Source organism: Triticum aestivum, chromosome 1B, assembly GCF_018294505.1.
Source record: "Triticum aestivum cultivar Chinese Spring chromosome 1B, IWGSC CS RefSeq v2.1, whole genome shotgun sequence".
NCBI lineage: Eukaryota > Viridiplantae > Streptophyta > Magnoliopsida > Poales > Poaceae > Triticum > Triticum aestivum.
Genome location: NC_057795.1, coordinates 586,824,605 through 586,829,677, shown reverse-complemented (window position 1 = coordinate 586,829,677; position 5,073 = coordinate 586,824,605). Strand labels below are relative to the sequence as shown.

The 5,073-nt window shown below is 41.1% G+C and overlaps 1 long non-coding RNA gene across 2 annotated transcripts; it reads left to right on the top strand.

Annotated features, from left to right (window-relative positions):
- The first annotated feature begins 733 nt into the window (after nucleotides 1–733).
- LOC123140148 (uncharacterized) lies at nucleotides 734–4,435 on the top strand. 2 transcript variants are annotated; one of them, XR_006469815.1, is made up of 3 exons: nucleotides 734–1,100; nucleotides 2,248–2,312; nucleotides 2,388–4,435. It is a non-coding gene; the product is annotated as an uncharacterized lncRNA (long non-coding RNA). The 2 variants fall into 2 exon arrangements; XR_006469816.1 differs by lacking the exon at nucleotides 2,248–2,312.
- Nucleotides 4,436–5,073: the final 638 nt, after the last annotated feature.

The following is a 5,073-nucleotide window of genomic DNA, read 5'->3' as shown; positions in this document are numbered from 1 at the left end:
CCTCATGACGATGGTGGACGACGTCATCGAAATGCCTATTGTGTGACGTTCCAGTAGGTGGCATCGCCGATTACCACAAATCGGTGACGATAAACGTCACTATGTTGCCTTGGACCTTGAGCACACTTGGCTGCCAAATTCTGTGACGTTTTGTTATTTTGCATGATGAACTTGCTAGAGTCACCGAATACTACGAACGCGGACGATTGTTTTTTGTCATGTAACGTCTAGCAATGGGACTCAAGATAGTTTTTCAAAATGCTACTAAGTGGTGGCGCCACTATGAGGAGAGGCAGCACGGTGATAGGCAAGGCAGGACACAGATCAATTCCGGCTAGCTGTTGCCAATTTCACGTATGTCCCTCCACTCCCATGTACCCAACTCATGTGGATCCATCCGTCTACTGTATAGCATGACCCGGTACAACGCCGTCGCATAGCACCGGCTGCCACGTCGCATATCCGCCTCTCTCGCATAGATCCGCTTTCCTCCGCAGGCATGGCATTTGCTCGTCAGCGACCGGGACAACATCACTCGTCCCCAACTTGCCACCATCTACAACCTTCAACATATTTATTTACAATTCTTCAAAAATTCCTAAGAAAATATGACATCACAATGTTTATGTAAAATTTACATTTTTAAATAATCATTTCCTATTTTTTCGAATGAAATGGGTTACATGATATTAAAGTGGAAATTAAATTCTGAAAACCATCCGCCCACAAAAATATGTATTCCCTCAACCCAAATACACTATTCCCTCTCCTTCTCTAATTCCCCCCCGCATCCATCCACAACCCACCCCAAATTTTCTTCATAGCTAGATTCATCTGGCTCTCTTCTTCTCTAGATTGCAGCGACCGGCGATGGCACTTTTGGGGAGGCCGCCCTGCGCTCAGGCCGTGCTCGGGCCTTGGATCCAGCGCAACAACTTGCCCCGCGAGCAGCCCCTCTTCTCCCAGATTGCAGCGACCTATGACGGCAGATTGGAGCAGGCCGCCCCACCGGCCGAGATGGGATCCACCGCACCGACCCTCCCCCTGAGAACCCGACCCTCTTGTCTCCCCAATTGAAGCCACCAGCGACGACTCTCTAGGTAATTTCCTCATTCCGCCCTCCCCATCCTGCCAGCCCCTATTGTTTAAAGAATAGGGTTCATGTGTAGACTTCTCATCCCGGCCCATCTCGGTAATTAGGATTTCCCAAAGTTTGTAATCTGCAATGATTAGGGTTCATTATATTAAGTTCACACTGTACATTTGATCTGTTTTTTAACTTAATTCTGGATGCACCATATTTTTCATGGATTTTATTCAGGGCCGCACCAGAGAAATCAGAGTCCATGTAAATGAAAATTAGGCCCTACATGTGAAAAAGCAAATCATTTTTTGCAGTCGCTGCAGTTTTTTGACAAAAGATTACACCGGTTGACTACACAGGTTCAGAAAAGACAAACAAATAGAAAGTGAGAGAGAGGGCAGATATAAAGCGCTGAGAGGATTTGATGCATTGTGATTAGAGAGAGATATAGTGGTTGGGTTGGCAAAAAATATTTTCATTAGTGCTTTACTTTAGTATCTAATGCTGAATTTAGAATACTTTACTTACGAAGCCTTTTATCCCAAACAAGTTGGGGTAGGCTAGATATGAAACCCTTTCACGAGGACTTCCCAGGAGGTCACCCATCCTAGTACTACTCTCGCCCAAATGGGTTTCATACCCAAAAGACTGGCTAGTTTTTACGTTGGCTCGCCAAGCCTATCACAACCCTTAGATATGAAACCCTTTCACGAGGACTTCCTAGGAGGTCACCCATCCTAGTACTATTCTCGCTCAAATGGGTTTCATACCTATGGGACTGGCTAGTTTTTACGTTGGCTCGCCAAGCCTATCACAACCCTCCTCCTTTACTCGGGCTTGGGACCGGCTATGCCTAGAAGACATAGGCGGAGTTAATGCTGAATTTAGAACTTTGATTAAAAAGAATTTGGGGCCCTCCTATTTTGGAGGCCCTGTTTGGCTTTGCACCTGTGAAAAATATGCGTAGAGCATTCATATATATAGCACAGTGCATTCTGCTTTTGCAACAGATCCTCAAAAGCATCATACAACAATGTCTTGGCCATCTCAAATTTTCTAGAAGTATATTACATAAGTACAGAGAAGCATCAAATCCAGGATTTAGATAATGGAACACAGGATGGCTTATATTTAGTACAATTGTATTTTATTTGGATGTACAGTGCAACTGCCAGGCTTCACACATTGGTGGCATACAAGTCCTAAATTGTGTTTTTGTAAGATTCAGGTATCTACCAAAAGGCATCTTTTGTAGTTTAATTAAGTCGTACTTCTGATTTGGACTTGAAACTTTAATTTTCAGATTAAAGGAGGCCGCCGCACCGCCGACCTTGGATCCACAGCATCAATCCGACTCGAGCACCCGACTCTCTTCTCCCCTGCAATGGGCGATGTCTCTCGGTGATTTACTCATCCTGCCCTCCTCATGTCGCCACTGCTTGATGTTCAGTGATTCGGGTTCATGCATACTACTCGTCATCCTGCTCTTCTATGTAATTTAGGATTTGCCACAACTTGCTATGGTAAAAAGCCTGAACCTCTTGCCAATTAACTTTTGATATCCTATTGATAGATGTGTGTAAAACTGCACTATTACATTTGTTATAGCCAGCTATTGTAAAAAGGCCTGAACCTGAATATATGCTACTGCAGTACAGTTAGCCGTTGTGCAAATGTTTAGTTAGCTATCAGATGCATGGCCTTAGCTGAGAGATTTCTTTTGCAACCATGTGCTCGTATGGCTACTCTCGCATACAAAAGGAAACTATATGTTGACCATCTGATTTTTGAACAATGCTGTAATGACAAAAACTAGATCCTCTTGTTCGCTGAATGGTGTCATAATCAGATGAACATAAACACATGAACTAAAGTATGCAAGTACAAGCAGGAAGCAGCACATCCTTGTATCTACATGTACGAATAAACTAGCTTCTGGATGCAACTACTATATGTATGCTAAAACCTGAAACTTATGGTTCTGCTGTCCCATAAATAGTACTTCAGTAGTGTTGTTAAAACTGAATAAAGACTGAGCCTGCACCTAATTTTGACTCGCTACAGAGATGTATAGCCCTGCACCAGTGTACTTTTCTCTCCACTACTAGATAAAATAGAATTAACTTAATCTTTTCCATGCCTCTCGTAATTGATTAGCTACCCATGATGTTAAGCATCTGAAGCCCACAAGCATTTTTAGTATGCCCAGAACTTGATACAAGTAGATACATGGTAAACTTCAATTTTTGACTATATTATGACATACTAAACTGGGTAAATCAATCTGCTCCTAATTTTGGATGAGTATAGTAAATTTTCTGGTTTTCTAAACTATGCCAGCAGCTATAGTAATCATATTTTTTGATGTTTTTATTCTGAACATTCTGTTCTTGTTTTTCATGGTTTGTTGTCTGCTTCTTCCTGACTGTGCCCCAGCTGCATCATGCATGTTGATTGCTTCACATGTTAGATCACAATGAATGAAATCTTCATTTTCTATTTATATAATTTGACAGGAACTGCTTGTTGGCAGTGTTGCCTGTTTACGTCTATTTTACGCAATCTAGTTCTTTTTGTCTAGCACCAATGCGAAGCCAACTTTTAACAGGTAAGTCAATGTAATCAGTTATGTTACAAGTACTCCCATATGCTTACTCATAGTGCAAGAAAGGGTAAATGCTTTTCATTAATTTCACTTTAACTATTACTTATATATAATATTAGTGCATCCTGTGTTTGCATCCTAACTTATCTACTTTATTATATTCAGATGTAAGCTACAGAATAATACATTTGCACATATAAAATGGCTGCATCTTTTAAGGCCCATTTCCAAACAAGTTTATGCAGAATCCATTTATCTAGTGTAGGCTGATGGTCTTTTTGCAACTCATTCAGTTCTATTATCTTTTCCATCTTCAGTTACTAAAATAATGCCACCAAGCGAGAGCATGTGAAGAGACGCAGAGGAAGCAACACGAAGAATTGGAAGCTGTGAAGAAGAGCGAGCAAGAGAAGAATGAAGCATGGCAAAAGAAGCAACATGAGAGGATAACGTCATTGGTTTTCTATTAAGGGCTCAAGCACGTCGACAAGCAACTCAACAGTCCTAGTACAAACCAGAAGGGTCATGAAGACCGTCCTTTTGTGATGGAAATAGTTGTTGAATCATACATTGCAATCATCATGACAACACATGTTGTTTTTAGTTATCTAAATATTGCTCTTCAACTTGACTATTGTTGTGTCAAACTCGTGAGTTGGCGTTATTTTGTACTGTCATTTTAGTTTAGAGGACAATTAGGCTGAGAGATTGAATATATAGTATGATTTGTCATCCATTTTATTTTATGATGTGATTTGGATCTTAACTTTTTATATAATGTGATGTGAATTAAATACTTACTGTGAGATGGCGTCATCTTCATCAGTAATGAAAGTATTGATGCTAGCAGTGGGATATGGGATAGTCTGCTTAAGCGTTGATGTGGCATGATGTCAGTGACATTGCTTTGACATTGAATATGATACGATATGGCATATTTTCTTGTAACGAGTGACATTAATTGCTCATCACCAAAATAACAAGTTGATGACGTTCTAGAGAACGTCATCGAAGGTCCCATTTTTGGTGACATTATTTTGCACGCGCCGTCACTAGGAGTAATCTGTGACGGGGATTCCGTGACGATCCTTGTGACGCCCTTAAAATGTCACATAGGGGTAATTTGTGACGTTATTAGCTATCCGATGACATTTTTTGTCTCGTCATAGTAGGCCCGATCTCTTGTAGTGTATAGCAGGGAGGTACCAAAGTAATCCAGGAGTGGAGCACTGGACAGTGGTCAAGAACATCCTGAAATACCTGAAAAGGACTAAGGATATGTTTCTCGTTTATGGAGGTGACAAAGAGCTTGTCGTAAATGGTTACGTTGATGCAAGCTTTAACACTGATTCAGATGACTCTAAGTCGCAATCTGGATACGTAT